The sequence below is a fragment of the Phoca vitulina genome, unplaced genomic scaffold, assembly GCF_004348235.1.
Source record: "Phoca vitulina isolate PV1807 unplaced genomic scaffold, GSC_HSeal_1.0 scaffold9, whole genome shotgun sequence".
NCBI lineage: Eukaryota > Metazoa > Chordata > Mammalia > Carnivora > Phocidae > Phoca > Phoca vitulina.
In genome coordinates this window covers 3,480,939-3,497,693 of record NW_022589712.1, presented here as the reverse complement: position 1 = coordinate 3,497,693, position 16,755 = coordinate 3,480,939, and the positions used below count along the sequence as shown (strand labels likewise).

The 16,755-nt window shown below is 43.0% G+C and overlaps 1 protein-coding gene and 1 pseudogene across 4 annotated transcripts in view; one reads left to right on the top strand and one right to left on the bottom strand.

The window, feature by feature from the left end:
* Nucleotides 1-16,755, bottom strand: part of PDE10A (phosphodiesterase 10A) — a 587,662-nt gene that overhangs the window by 385,689 nt on the left and 185,218 nt on the right. The window lies entirely within an intron of this gene.
* LOC116634347 lies at nucleotides 2,942-7,316 on the top strand (annotated as a pseudogene). The gene has a single exon (XR_004299947.1). The product of XR_004299947.1 is annotated as a 26S proteasome regulatory subunit 6A-like (transcript).

The window sequence follows — 16,755 nt, the reverse complement described above, 5'->3', positions numbered from 1 at the left end:
CAGAGTTGTATGCAGATCTAAGCAAATGTGAATATGTGCTTCCCTCTGCTAGAACACCAAGTTGTGCATTGTGTATTTTTCTCTTAATGACGTATTTCTGAGACCCTTCCAATTCAGTAGATAGACTTCATTCTTTTTATAACAGCGCAGAGCGGTAGGTGATGGAAATAGCAAACTTTATTTCGGCATTTTCACACTGCTGGGCACTTGGGTTGTTTCTAGTCTTTGCATCTGGGGACAATGCCAGAGGGAGTCCACGCAGGGGCAGGCTGTTTAAAGCTGTTCAGAGCGTGCGTCTTCTACTTTTGGTGGATTTTGCCGGCCTGCTCTGCGTTGGCGATGTACAGCCGCGCCTGTTTTCTTAAAATCTTGTTGTTTTCAAGTCTTACGCGAAAAACGACACCTCAGTGGAGAGGCTGAGTATCGTTCTTATATGTATGGGTCGCTATTATTTCCTTTTCTGTGAATTCAGTGTTCATGTCCTTTGTGGCCATGTCCCTTCTCCTATGAAGATATTAATCTTTGTTCTGGTCGATTTATGGGAGCTGAAAATTTCTTTTCCATTTTTTTCCGCTTGCTGTTTTACTTTGTTTATGGCGTTAAACGAAGTTAAACGAAGCCGTCTTATCTCCTATGGCTTCTGAATTTTGAAATATAGTTAGGCCATTACTTCGCCGGGTTTATACGAGAATTCTTATATTTCTTCTAGTATTTTTATGACTTCATCTTGAAAACATTTAAATCTTTTATTCATTTGGAATTTATCCTGGGGTGCAGCATGAAATATTGATCCACGTACAGCTTTTTCTAGATGGCAACAATATTTTCCGACACCATTTATTGATTGGTCCTTTCAGGGGATACAAAATTCTCTCCCGTGTTTGGGCCTATTTCTGGCCTTTCTATTCTCTTGCACTGACTTAGGTATATCCTATGCTTTTATTGTTGTTTTAATTACTGAGGTGTTGTAACATGTTTTAATATCTGGTAGGGCAATTTTCAATGTATTTATTTTGCCATGTGACCTTTAGAATCATCTAATCTCGTTAAAAATAATTTTCATCTGTTTATTCATCTGTTTATATGATTTATAAAATAATTTAGAGGGAAGGAGCAACTTTACAAGGTTAATTTTTTTCCTGAAAAAGGGATAGACTTATTTTGATTTCTAATAATTTTCAGGCCTATTTGTAGTTCTCTAAAACATGGCAGGTTATTGAATTATCATATGCATTTTTTCTTTGATAAGTATATGTTACTCCCCCAAATCATCATGAGGAACAATAACTGGAAGGTTATGACAGATGCCAAATTATCTTGAAATTAAACACTTAAAATTAGGTTTTTATGTTTTCCTGACTTGATTTACTTAATTAAAAAAAAATGCCCATGTGTTTAATAAGGCAACATTGTTGCACAATCTGGTTTGTTCAAAGTCTTCAGTTGCTTATTCTAGTGAGGCATGTTATTTGTCAATTTGACTTCTCATTACCACGTCATGAAGTTTTGAAACACATTCATTTACTTACAGAAAAATAAAATGATACCAGATAGGCTTAAATTGCTGTAAATGCAGACATCTGAGGAGACAGCGTGATCTGATGCCCGCAGGCTGTTGGCTAGGAACAACCCAGTGGGACACTCACAGCAGAATCCCACAGTAGTTGTGAGACCTCGTCCTTAGAGCGGGTCTGTCCAGGTAAAGGAGAGAAACTTTTCTGGGATATGGCCAAAAATACATTTTTAAAAAGAAGATGAAGGGCGTCTGGGTGGCGCAGTTGGTTGAGTGTCCAACTCTTGGCTTCAGCTCAGGTCATGATCTCAGGGTCCTGGGTTCGAGTCCCGCGTCGGGCTCTGCACTCAGTGGGGAGTCTGCTGGAGATTCTCCCTCTCCCTCTGCCCCTCCCCTGGCTCTCTCTCAAATAAATAAATAAATCTTTAATAACCTCAGATGGTATTCATGTTTCCTGGGCTACCTCCTGACAGAGTTAAGCTTCGTGATACATGACAAATTCAACGGCAAGGACAGAAGTGTGGGGACATCCTAAATCTCTCGATTGATTCTCACTTGGCATGAGACAGGATCAGTGCAAGCGAGGACCTGCCCGCTTTTCAGGGCCAAACCATCACTTGCTGAGGTCCATTACGTGGTACTTTGCTTTTCTCTCAAGGAGCAAAAGGATGGCTCTCTGAGACCTCGGTTTGTCTGCCTCCACTCTGTGAAAACGTGGCCCCAAAGGCACAAACCCTCTCCCAGTGTGAAGAAAGGAATATTAAGGGTTAGTGTGCCACAATGCATAGCTTTGTTCAGGGGTCTCTGAAGACAGTCTCCGGCAGTATTTTTCACCTATCAGATCGTGAAATAGCAACGTTTGGAAAGACTTTGCCTCAAGGTGAGCTCGTCCAATCTCCTCATTGAAAATGTGGGGAAAATTAAATCCAGGGCCATCTGTGGAGGTGCCCAGATCGTGTGGATCCCTGGGCCTACACGTTGGATTTAATTATTTTCCTACTCTCATCTTTTTCACTTTTATTAAACTATACTTTATATGGGCTGAAAAGCGAGCTCTAAACCATGTCTGGGAAGTAGCATTGTTTTTGTTTCTCTTCTACTTCATCTCATGTACAATTATTTTGTGCTCAATTGCATGTATTGGTAAAAATGTGTTGAGTCAACGCTAATATTAGTTTTATAGTTTTGCACATATAGTGATTGTGATTCTAGAATAAAGCATATGTAATTTAACCCCATGACTTCTTTCCAGAAATATTTAAAAAAAAATTTTTTTTTATTTAAGTTCAATTTAGTTCACATAGAGTGTATTATTAGTTTCGGGGGTAGAGTTTAGTGATTCATCAGTTGCATAGAACAGCCAGGGTTCATTCCATCACATGCCCCCCTTCATGCCCATCCCCCAGCTACCCCATCCCCCCACCCGTCTTCCCTAGGGAGGCAAACCCCCAGTTAGTTCCCTACAGTTAAGAGACTCTGATGGTTTGCAGAAATGTTTTCCTTTTGAAGAACAAGATATCTCCTAAATTATTTCATGTTCTTCTCTTTCCATATAAAGGTAGTCCAGCTAGAGAGCTCCGTCACGAAGCTTTCTCATCTTGAATTGGAGTTTAATTGTGATTTTTTTAAATGCCTGATGGCATTCAGTTTATTCTGAGGGAAAGCAGAGCTTGGGGCTCTTGAAAGGCACCTGAGGGGCACGGAAGTCGGAGCAACCGAGAGCAACCGAGAGCCCTCGCATCACCCCTCATATTATCTAACCCTTCAATACAGGCATCCTCATGGTCATTGTAAAGTGAGAACACTGGGTTCACAGACATTTAGGGACTTGTCCCAGGGCCCCCGGCTGGCAGGTGGCAGAGAAGCAACCCAGGTTGTGGGCTTGGGATCTGCACGGTTCACAGCCCCTTCCTGCTCTGCCCCCAAAGAGGTTACACTCAAGCTGGTCAAGGCGACTAAGAGGCAAGAAGGAAAGATGAAATGAAACTATGTTTCCCCTACAGCAGGAGGATGTAAAAGTGAGAAATCAGCACGCGGCACGCGTGAAGTGAGTCACGTGTGCCCTCGGGAAGCCGGGAGAACAGGTCTGGGCTCGGCGACAGGAATTCCCTGTTTCGCTCATTTTCTTTACTCGGTCAGCTGGTCACCTGCAACATCTCGGCTGGGTCCATCGTAATTCTGTAAGCATGTTTCTCATTTCCCCCTCAGTTTTACTGGATATACAAGCCTGGCTTTTTCTTTAAATTGGAAACGATCAACATGAGGTTAAGACATCAGGTCACAACTAGATTGAAAAAGCAGGCTCAGTTATTATAGATATAAAAAGTTTAGTGTTTCGATGCAAATAATTAATGTGTATTAGAAACTAAATGCATATTTATTATATGCGCTATAATTAATAGAGCAGTTAGAGAAATACGTTTCAAAGAAAAATGAGATGTACATTATAATTATTTTTAAAAATACATCCCGCCGTGTGGCTAGAACTACCTTCTGTGATAAGAAGTAACTGTGTGCCCTAGTAAATGACCATCAGTGCAGTATTCCTCATGGAAATCCACTGCATGGTCTTTCTAAGTGATACCTTTTTAAAGATTCATTGCAACTTACTATCAGTGGTCACCAGATCTTTAGATTTCAGAAACATTTTAAAGAAAAGACGGGGCGGTGGAGGAGACATGAGGAACCAATTTCCAGTTTTATAGACCTGTTCTGTAATTGTATTTTACGATCACATCAATGGATCTTGACAAATTCAGTGAATTAGAACACAAATATGTAACGATTGCAAGTCAGTAAGTATAACTCTATAAAAATTTCACTACACCTTTTTTTTTCTTGTGTCACTTTAGACTGGGAAAAACCTTGTCACCCACACATAGTTGTTCTCCAATACTTAGCACCCCTTTTCTGTGTGGCATATATTCAGCTTTCTCAGCCAGCTCTGGGACAGTGTCTGTCCCTCTCCACCCAACAGCAGGTGTCCCTCAGTTCTGCTGCTAGCATGTCAGGCATGCAGACTCCCCGAACACACACACACACACACACACACACACACACACACACCACATGAAAGAGAGTAGGAAGGAAGGAAAAGAAGAAAGAAAGGGGGAGGGAGGAAGGAAAACCAAAGAAAAATAAAAAGGAAACCTAATCCAGCAACGACAAAAGCTTTTAAAGTCTGGGAAAGAGAAAAAAGGAAATTGTTTATGCCAAAAATTGGCCACAGACTAACGCAAGGCTTGGTCCAAACTCTGGTGACTCACTGACCCATATGGGATTAGACCTTGTAAGACATAGTCAGTGCTCATTAGTGGCTGGTAAGTTCCCGCAGTTCTTGGAGGAGTGCCTAAAGGCCCCCCAGACCTCTGCGTTGGTGGACACGCACCCCCCCATCACTGGCATTCACCCTCCCCACTGCCATCAGCTCACCTAAATTTCTTCTCTCCTTAAAGACATCACCGTCATGTTTTTTCCTGACAATTCCGCCATGCTATTTCTTTCATTTGGGGGGTTTCGTTTAAATGTTTTATTTCACTTGTCATTTCGTATGCTCCTGTCCTACCTGTGAACCAGATAACAAGGTCTCAAACAACAGCACCCAGACATACTGGTGTGGCTGTGTGTTACTCACACTACATTGCAGGACACAAATATTTCAATATTTGTGCGTTCTATGTCATCTGACCATGAGCTGGAGGCACAGAAAACCTTTTGTACGTAGTAAGAGCTGTCTCTTGATGAAGCTGGTCCAGGTGCTGTTTGAGCCATGCACTTGTAGCAGTTCATTTAATCTTGACAACAATCATTAAGGTAGAAATAATCCTTTCCATTTTATTATTCCCCATTTTACACACGAGGAAGCCAAGGCCCAAGATCCCTCAGCTAGTGAGCGGTGGAGTGAGTAGGACGCTTGCTATGCTTGCGGCGTGAAATGCTGCCTTTACAGAATAAAATTCAGTTCAGCATAGATTGTAGGAGAAAACCCAGGAGAACCGCGGGGTTTGCTTGTGGCCAGAGCAGTGTTGCAGAGGGTTTAAACGTTTCGGCTCTGCCACAGAAAGACCTGGGGTCTGAATCCTTGCTCTGATACTTCACTGTTGCCTTTGGGCATTTTACTTACTGTTTGGAATCTGTCCTACCACCTGGAAAATAAGGAATATTAGTACTTTCCTCATATGCTCTCGAGAAATGAGAGATATTATAAACCAATTTAGGAAAATCACACTGGTTTTAATATGTTCTACTGTTAAAAATCTGTTTGCAAAAAAATATCAAACGGTGTAGATGGGGTGACGTTACTATGATTATTATCCTTTTTGGAGAAATCTGCAGAGTTTAGATATAGCCTTTATTATAATGTGTAGCAATTAATTTAAACAGTGAAGTAATTTGTTGAAAACTTTCCATTTCTGGTTTTAAAAATCTAGTTTAGAGTCCAGTGACTCGGCAGGAGAAGATGGCAACCGTGTGGGATGAGGCTGAGCAAGATGGAATTGGGGAGGAGGTGCTCAAGACATCCACAGAAGAGATTATCCAGCGCACACGGCTGCTGGACAGTGAGCTCAAGATCATGAAGAGTGAAATATTGTGAGTTACCCACGAACTCCAAGCCATGAAGGACAAGATCAAAGAGAACAGTGAGAAAAATCAAAGTGAACAAGACCCTGCCATACCTTGTGTCCAACGTTATCGAGCTTCTAGATGTTGATCCCAATGACCAAGAAGAGGATGGTGCCAATATTGACCTGGATTCCCAGAGGAATGGTAAATATGCAGTGATCAAAACCTCTACATGACAGACATACTTCTTGCCTGTGATTGGGTTGGTGGATGCTGAAAAGCTAAAGCCAGGAGACTTGGTGGGTGTGAACAAAGATTCCTATCTGATCCTGGAGACCCTGCCCACAGAGTATGACTCTCGGGTGAAGGCCATGGAGGTGGATGAGAGGCCCACAGAACAATGTAGTGACATCGGGGGCCTGGACAAGCAGATTCAGGAGCTGGTGGAGGCCATTGTCCTGCCAATGAACCACAAGGAGAAGTTTGAGAACTTGAGGATCCAGCTTCCAAAAGGGGTGTTGATGTATGGCCCCCCAGGTACGGCGAAGACCCTGCTGGCCCGGGCCTGTGCCACACAGACCAAGGCTACCTTCCTGAAGTTGGCTGGCCCCCAGCTGGTGGAGATGTTCATTAGGGATGGTGCCAACCTGGTCCGGGATGCCTTTGCCCTGACCAAGGAGAAAGCTCCATCCATTATCTTCATCGATGAGCTGGATGCCATTGGCACTAAGTGCTTTGACAGTGAGAAGGCTGGAGACCGGGAGGTGCAGAGGACAGTGTTGGAGCTTCTGAACCAGCTGGATGGGTTCCAGCCCGACACTCAAGTAAAGGTGACTGCAGCCACCAACAGGGTGGACATCCTGGACCCCGCACTGCTCCGCTCAGGCCGTCTGGACTGGAAGATTGAATTCCCCATGCCCAACGAGGAGGCCTGGGCCAAAATCATGCAGATCCACTCCTGCCAGTTGAATGTCAGTCCCGATGTGAACTACAAGGAGCTGGCCCGTTGTACAGATGACTTCAGTGGGGCCCAGTGCAAGGCCATGTGTATGGAGGCGGGCATGATCGCACTGCGCAGGGGTGCCAAGAAACTCACGCACAAGGACTACACGGAGGGCATCCTGGAGGTGCAGGCCAAGAAGAAAGCCAACCTGAAGTACTACGCCTAGGAGGTTGCCCACCACACCTGCTCCCTGGTCTGGTGCTGGGTAAAATTCATAATAAAAGATGGTTGCAGGTCAAAAAAAAAAAAAAAATCTAGTTTATTTTTCTAAAACAACTCCTCTGAAACTGCAAGAAAAATCCTTTTAAGGGCAGAGTCAGTAAAATATCAGTAGGTAAACAACAAGGAACCTTTCTTAGTTCCTAACTGTAGAGCCCGTCCTTCCACCTTACTTACTGTATGTCCCCGTCTCCTCGTCCCCTCCGCTGCCTGTCCACAGTCATCCCCGGTGAGAAGCAGAAGGGAATGCGTGTGTACGAGAAGGCAGAGTCTCCATCATTGACAGGTTAGGATGACTGGAACCCAGAGAAAAGGGTTTATTTCTAGCTGCTTTTGCACATCCTGTGCATGGTATGATAATCACTAATATTTACCTGAAATAAAATGTTTAGCCTAGAAAGAGCATGCTTGCCTTGATAGCTTCATCCTTATCTATGCTTGTTACCTAGTTACATGCTGCTTACAAGGCCTTAGAAGAGTTTTGTTGGAAGTTTGATTTGTCTTGTCCTCACTCTTAATTTGGCACCAAACTAAGGCGGAGTGCCCGGCTGAAAAACCCCACGTGCAGTGTAGACTGTGATCTGGAGACCCTAGCAGATCATCCTCAAGCATTGGGCAAATTAAGGTCAATTCTGCACGCTGTTGTTTTGTTTTGCAACCTAGTTGAGTTGTTTATTTCTTATGCCCACACTTTTATTGTTTATTTGTCACGTGGACAACACTTCCTGCTGGCAGTCTGTCCAGGCGGGGATTTTCTCTAACCCAGGAAATGAAGTCATCCGACATGCTGTCTCTGCAGGGACTCCGCCTCCCCTTCCCGAGAGAAGCAGGCACTTCAGGAGTATTTATTTCAAGACAGATGCAAAGATGGTGACAAATAAATAGAAATAAATGTGCTTAATAGTGTACCAGGGCATGCAGAATCATTCCATTTCTGCAGAACTTTGGAGACGTGTGAGAACTCGATGTGATTCAGGGCTCTTTTTATATAGCCATGGAAAGATTATATAACATGCAATTTTGACTAAAAAAGATGCTAACTACTTGAGTCTTTCAAACTTTTTATTGTTTTATAATTGATTTTCTGGCTCACAAATAACACGCTCTACTTCTAATTTATACTTTTAGCTAAAGTGAAAAGAGATGCCTTCTCATGTTTCTACATAAAAACACGGACTTGATCTCATGCTCATTTCATTCTGTACTTGCACTTAGAGGTTTTCCCTCTCAGTTTCCCTAAAACACTGGGTCAGATGGCATTGAAAACAAATGACATATTCTTAGGGGCACCTGGGTGGCTCAGTGGGTTAAGGGTCTGCCTTTGGCTCAGGTCATGACCCCGGGGTCCTGGGGTTGAGCCCAGCATCCAACTGATTTCCTGCTCAGTGAGGGGTCTGCTTCTGCTGGTCCCCCTGCTTCTGCCCCCCTTGCTTCTGTCCCCCCCACCTCTTCTGCCCCTCCCCCTGCTTCTCCCTCTCCCTGTGCCCCTCCCCTCCCCCTACTTGTGTACTGTCTTTCTCTCTCTCTCTCAAATGAATAAATTACAAAAATCTTTAAAAAATTACTTATTTTTAGATTAAGGGATTAAAGAGAATTAAGGGATTAAAGAGAAACCAAGAATTATGTTTATATAAATATATGTTTATTTAAAATATTTGATTGAGATATAATATATACCTATATACCACAAGATGCATCCTCTATTTTTTGTTTTTATTTTTTTAAAGATTTTATTTATTTATTTATTATTTTAGAGAGAGGGAGAAAGAGAGAGTGGGAGGAGGGGCAGGGGGAGAGAGGGTGAATCCCAAGGAGACTCTGCACTGAGCATGGAGCCTGAGAGGGGGCTTGAACTCACGACCCTGAGTCATGACCTGAGCCAAAACCAAGAGTCGGTAACTTAACTGACTGCATCATGGGCCACCTGATGCATCCTTTAAAAGTGTACAATGCAGGGGCATTTATACACTCACAAGGTTGTGCAACCATCACCACCATCTACTTCCGGAACATACATCACCCCCAAAGGAAACGGCACACCTCTGAGAATTTACTCTCTTTCCTTCTGTCCCCAGCTCCCGAGAACTGCTCATCTACTTTCTGTCTGTGGGTTCATCTATTCTGGACATTTGACATAAGTGAAATCGTACAGCAGGTTGTCATGGTGACTGGCTTCTTCCCCTTGGCATAGAGTTCCTAAGGTTCATCCATGTTTTAGCGTGTATCAGTGCCTCATTCCTTTTTACGGCTGAATAATATTCCACATTGTGTTTATCTATCAGTTGATAGACATTTGGGTTGTCTCCCCTTTGGGGCTATTATTATTTTGCTCCTATCAACACTCGGGAACACAAGCTTTTGTGTGACTATATACTTTCAATTATCTTGGGTGGAGATTTACTAGTGGCTTTGGTAGGTCATAGGGTATCTCTATGTTTAACTTTTCGAAACTGCCGAACTGTTTTCCGCAGTGGCTGCGCCATTTTTACTTTCCCACCAGCTGTGCACAAGAGTATTCATTTCTCCACTTCCATGCTGACATCTGATGCTGCATATTTTATGAGCCATCCTAATGGTGTGAAGGAGCATCTCATTGTGATTTTGATTTGCATTTACCTAATGACTAATGAGGCTGAGCATCTTTTCATGTGCCTATTGGCCATCTGTTTGTCTTCTTTAGAGAAATATCTATTCACTTATAACTACTAATTATTTATCTTTTTATTGTTGAGTTGAGGAGCTCTTTATATATTCTGGACAGTAGATTCTTATCACATGTGATTTGCAAACATGTTCTCCCCCCTGTGGGATGGGCTTTTCCAAAGTTGATAGCATCCTTTGAAGCACACATGTTTTTAATTTTGATGAGGTCTGGTTTATCCATGTGTTCTCTTACTGTCTGTGCTTTCATATGATCCTGAAAGAAACTGTTGCCTAATCTAAGGCCATACAGTTTACATCTATGTTTCTTCTAAGGGTTTTATAGTTTTAGCTCTTCCATTAAGGCCTTTGATCTATTTTGGGTTAATTTTGGTATGTGGTGTAAGGTAGTAATTTGTTTGGAGTGTGCTTCACTTAGCTCCCAAACGTTTCCGTATTTATAGGGAAGTAGAAGATTATGCATTAATAGTATTAGAACATCTATGGAAAGAATCCTATTATGCAGTATTTCTAAGCATGTCCGAAGTTCAACATGTCATAAATAAATGATAAATATGTAAATAATGATACTGTAGGGCTAGAAATCCAAAGAGTACTAGGGGAAAAAAGGTAGGAAGTCAAGACCCATCTCTGAAATCACTTTTCCTTGAGTGTCAGTGAAGGGCAGTGAACATGCTAACTCCACCCCAAGCCACGCTGCGTCTGTGTCTGAACCAGATCTCTCGATATTAAACCAGAGAAACACTGTGACCATAATCATCTGTGTTATTCTCACACTTTCCTCCCTTTGTCTAAAAGAAAGCCAAGTAAAACACACCAGGCACGGACTTCCACAAAGTCAAATACGTCCCACTCTAAATGAAAACAGTACAAAGAAAACCGTAAAGTGTTTATGTGTATTTTATGTTCCACTCCATAAATTAAGAATCTGCATGAAACTGCATCTTTGTCTTCATTACACTTTAAAAATTATTATGGAAGCATTTCCATTCCTGCCATTTATGAAAATGTCTATTCTAGACTCATGCTGTCCAGTAAAACTTCCTGTGATGATGGAATGTTCTAGATCTGTGTTGTCCATACAGTGGCCATCAGCCATAGGGGGTCACCGAGTGCTTGAAACGTGGCTTGTCCAGCTAAGGAATTAAAATTTTAATGTTATCTAATTTTAATTAAGTTAAATTTAAATAACCACAGGTAGCTGGCGGCTCCCATGTGGACAGCATAGCTTTCCCCATCTGATAGCTCTAGTCTGCCCAAAAAACCCCACACACATGAATCTTAGAGTAGCCGGGACGGTCTATTGAAATTGTAACCTATTTCAAAAACAGGAAAAAGTCGAGATACAGCTCTTGTGGTAATTTGTATTGGTTAATTTAAACAGCAATGCATATTGCTAGAATCACTTCCTTTTTCTCTGCCAAAGGAAAGAATATATGCAGACTTCTGGCTGGATATATCCTACATGCTGCCAAGCATGTAACTAAAATTAAGCAAAAGTTTAATTGCTAATAGTTTTTTTTATACCCTGTGAAAATCTTGGAAAGCACATAATCATAGAAGTCACATTGAGATAGAAATGTGAAACATTAGCAAGTTTGTCAGTGAGCAGACAGTGTCCGGTATCTAAACAAAGATCATAAAGCATTTTCTAATATGGACTAGAGAAGAGGAAGGGGCCTTCGTGCTCTACTCTAAGGACTATCTGGCCCACTTGTTCGCAGTTTCGCCTTTGCGTGTGCAACAGAAATATAACAAATTATTCATGCAACATGCTATCTTAAGAATTGTGAGGGACTCTACAGATGCCAACTCCTTGTAGATAAAAGATCGTCCCTAATCTATTATGTGATTGAATTGTTCTTATAATGGAATTCCAGAAAATATTGACAGATATATTAACATCTAAGGAAACAGTTTCTATGCTCAAAAAGGAGTCCTGGCTGTTGAATCATCATGTTGTATGCCTGAAACTAATATAATGTCATATGTCGATTATGTCTTATAAAAATAAAAAGGTGTCCTGGCAAGATCCTAGTTTCAATCTCTATTCCTGAGCAAGCCACAGAATTGCAAACATTACAATAGAAATATTGCCAAATAAAAACAAACAAAAGCAAAACTAAATGAAGAAGTAAAAAAAAAAAAGGTTTTTCTTCTCGGGGCTAGAAAAGAGTTCTGAGGGCCCACTGACAGTAAATTGAAGGGCCAGATCTAATGGGTCATATTTCTGAGTGCTCAGGGACTTAGGAATGGTCAAGTCACATCTGCTCTGTTAAAAAAGAAAGCAAACATGCAGAAAGGTGTTACATGGAAAATGGGAGTCTCCCTACCAACCCGCAATCTCCATATCCACTGCCTAGATAAAACATTTTCCCCTGTATCCTTCCAGAATATTCTCTGCGCAGATATTTATATGTAATAGGCAGCCTTCTATTTCAAGAAGTTATGTAAGTTTTAAGAGCTTGGATCTCTACATCAAAAACTAATGATGTATCGTATGGTGACTAACATAACTTAATAAAATTAAATTAAATTAAAAAAAAAAAGAAGACATGCTCTGAATTTCTGCCCCAGAAACAATGGAGTCACTTTGGACTCCTGTTCACACCACACACAGCCTGTCCTCCCAGGAGGGTGTCATGCTCACGGCTCTGGGTTCATCATCTCTGCTCTGAAGATGTTTACCAGCCTTGCAGCTGGGCTCCACACTGTCCTCCATGTCCCCCAACACAGGGATGTCACCTGGTTCTCTAACCACGTGATGTCATGGCTTCAGCACAAGGGAAGGGGGACGGTCAGGAGCAGACTCTGCCAGCCCAGCTGCCCCACCGCGGTGCACACATCCCACCGGGCACGCATGCCCCGCTCACCCTGTCCATGGTCCCTGTGAGCTCCTGTCCCGGTCCCTTGTCCTTGTCCTGGTCCCTGTCCCGGTCCCCCATCCCATGCCCTCAATCCTCACCCAAAGCCCACGCTCCCTGTGTGACACAACGCAGGGGGCAGAATCTGATTGACAGACTGAGGTTTCTAGGGCGGGGCTCATGTTTTGTTCCTATTTCCGTCTGTCGTGCCCAGTACAGTCAATCAATGGTTGAAAGAGAGGACCCGAAATATTTGCTGCCTCTGAACTGATGAAATTGTAGGGAGCCCCAGAGAGCTCATAGCGGGGACCGCTATGGAATTACAGAGTGGAATTACAGAGTGGAACCCTCTTCGGCACACGTGCAGAGCCCGGGAGCCCGGGGCAGGTCTGGCATCTAACCACACACGCACCCGCCCCCCAACCACGGGGCCTCACAGCTGCGGGGGTCGCCAGCCCTGTGTCCTCTGGGCCTGTAGATGCCCGCGGCCGGGCTCATGGGCACATCCTGGACCTCCCGGGCCCCACCGCCACTGTCTGATGTTGGGGGATGGCCTGACGCAGATCTCTGCTTACTCCCACCAAGTAAGCAGAAAATCCCACTCGTTTCCTCCCAGCTTACATTTGTCAACAAGTCTGTAAATGAAACAAACAACGGGTTTGTGAAAATGGCAAGATCTTGAGATCTTGATCTCAGCTCTGCCAAATCTCCAGTGTAAAAAGAAAGAAAGAAAAAAAAAAAGAGCCAACAAAGCAAAAAGAAAATTTGGACAGCCCTGCTTCCCTTCCCTGCCTCATTTAGGCTCCAGGTCAGAAGCTGGTGGCAGTCCTGGGGGGTTTGTGGACTGTGCAACCCTGTCTACACTAGAGCACCGTGGGGGCCTGACCTCGGCCACGCCTGGGTTAACTGTTGTGGCTGCCGGCGGTGGACCGTGCCCGTGGGACCCAAGTGGGGCTGGGATGGGGTGGACTGGCTCACAGAGCAGGCCGGTGGGTTCTGATCACAGCCAGGCGCTGCGGGTTTGCCTTGTCCCGGACACACCATATATAAATATATGCATGGTTGTGTTTGAAATAATTCTTCAGATCCACCTTAAATATCCCTATTACTGTGAAACTAAAATAACGTTTAACCCCGATAATATCTTATTGAAGCAATGCAAAATGCTTTTGGGCCCATCGACAAGGCCAACAATAGAGCATTGTGTGGTTTGAAGAAAATCTGACAAGGGAATGACACACTTTGCAAGGATTATATTCAGAGTTCCAATGCGATGCGCTTCCGTTATTAAATGCAGCGTAGTTTGGCTACATGCTCCTTTTGCGGTCCTTAACACCCGTATGTCCCTCTGTCTGGTCTAGTAAAGCCCTAGAACATAAGGGAAGGAGCCGAGCAGGCTAACCCCTCATCCAAACCCTCTGCTCTGCGGGGCTGAGCTCCCCCATTACAGCCGAGGTTCTTGGGATGGCCCTCCGCCCCTCAGCCTCTGATGCCTTCCCCTTCCTTCTGCGCCGCTCAGCCTTGCCCGCGCCCAGGAACCTGCTCCTCACCTGGGGGGCTACTTTCCCTCTCTGGGTCTCTGTGTCTTCACCTTCCTTGCTCTAGGTTCTAATGATTATCCTCATTTCTTATTAGATATTTTAATGGGAACTTTACTTTCCAAATGAATCTAGCTGGAAGAAGACCTTTAGCGGGGGCGGGGGGGGGTGGAGGGGGCAAGCGGTCTCTTTCTTGAGCATAACAAGTGGGGCAGATTTGTGCTCCATCTTGCTGGGGAGCAAGAATGTGGAATAGAGTGAAAATCCAAAGGACAGGTATTTCAGAAGAAGCAACATTTTAGCATTTGGAGGTGCCCAGCATGAAATAGGCCGACACCCTCCAGCCTGGCCATTTGCAGACGCTCCAGGAACGCATCGGGGCCACAAACCTCCCTTTTCATAGACATCAGTGCACTGAGTTCTTTATCCTCGGATGCCTGATTTGGTCATCAAACTCGTTCTTGTCATTTCCCTTGGTCAAATCTTTTCTTTAGATTGGCAAAATGATCTGTGGAAGCATGTATCCACACTCTGAATTTTCATTTTAAATTACTTCAGGTTCAAATTAGTGAGCTTTCACTTATTTCTACTCGGACAGCACAAATGATTGTTTTAAAATATGCTCAAGCATATCGGGTCTTTTCCCTCTTTGGCAGAAGAAATAATGTTTTTTTTTTCCTTGAAGACATCATTTCTCCTGTTTGTTTGAGCAATGCATGTCAACATTACGAGTCCTCTTAGAAGTTTCCACATCTGAAATAATGTCCAGCATAAAGTTTGCCTCCTCTAGTTGTGAGAGAAATGTTTGAAAAGTGGTTCTGATATTTTGTGATGACAACTTGTTCCCCATTTTTTCCATATTCTCAGCAGTATAACTTTTAAAAACTAGAAAATATTTCTCATTTCCAAATGTTTATTTTTTCTTTCTACAAATCAGATTCCAGAAAAGTTCAGATCTCATAGTTATTTGGACAAGGACATAGCCAGGGACCAAGGAAAAGAAAGAAAGGGGCTTCTGCCGTAAATGAGTGCCCCACCGATTAAAGGCTAGCATGGCTTAATTAGTTTATTGTCAACATTTCCAGGTGACAATTGATTAAGAAGCAGGTAAGAGAAGAAGGAGACGCTTTCCAGAATTGTAACCACAGGTGAGAGCAAAAGTAACTGTCAGTGTGACAATAAGTAAAACCCAGGTTATCTAGATTCAAGAACTCAGAACCACACAGGGCCATTTGCAACAAGGAAAAACAGCCCTCAACCCCAGAAAAATGTTGTATTGCAACCAATCAAGGGATTCAATAAGCATGTTCAACATCTTTGGGTTTTTTCTTTTCTTTTTTTTAAGGTTGAGATGTGTATTTTTAATGTAAATTCAGTTTAATTAACATATACTTTATTACTAGCTTCAGAGGTAGAATTTAATGATTCATCAGAGATGTGGTTTTTTTTAAGATTTATTTATTTGAGAGAGCGGGGAGAGAGCATGTGCGGGAACATGGTGGGGAGAGCGGAGGGAGAGGGAAATTCAAGCAGACTCCAGGCTGAGCGCAGAGCCTGACGCAGAGCTTGATGTCATGACCCTGAGATCATGACCTGAGCCGAAACCAAGAGTTGGATGCTCAACCAACTGAGCCACCCAGGCGCTGCCCCAGGGTTGAGATATGCTTAAGACATCATTTCAGAAAAACTTCTTCAAAACTTTTCAATTAAAAAAAGATCTGGCAATTGTCTAGGAAATTCACTTGCGTGTAACACCAGAATCTTTAAAGAATCTCCAATGAGAGACCTTTCAAACTTAAACACTGTCTCCCTCTGAAAGCCAAATAGAAAAACAGACAACACGAAAGGAAAATGTGTGTAAAGTGACAGAACTTCTACAAGTGTAAATGTAAAATGAATGTGACTTGGACATGATTATCTTTAACTTTCTTTTTTTTAAGATTTTATTTATTTATTTGACAGAGAGAGAGAGAGAGAGAGCACAAGCAGGGGGAGCGGCAGAGGGAGAGGAAGAAGCAGGCTCCCCACTGAGCAGAGATCCTGACATGGGGCTCGATCCCAGGATCCTGAAATCATGACCTGAGCTGAAGGCTCAACCGACGGAGCTACCTGGAGCCCCTATCTTTAACTTTTGTACGTAGCATTTCAATTCCACTTTGAAAGCAACCAGTAAATAGCAAGACTCTTAGGAATAGTCTTGCAATAATAGAAATTAGAAATACATATCTTTCAAAAGAATGTTAAGGGGAAAAATTAAATTATAGGGACATACAGCAATAATCATGTGTTTTTATGTGTATTTTAAAAGCACACATAGAGACTCTGTATTGCTCTTGAATATATATATATACCAAATAAATGGCCTGGCGGTGAACACACCAGCTTCCTGAGCAC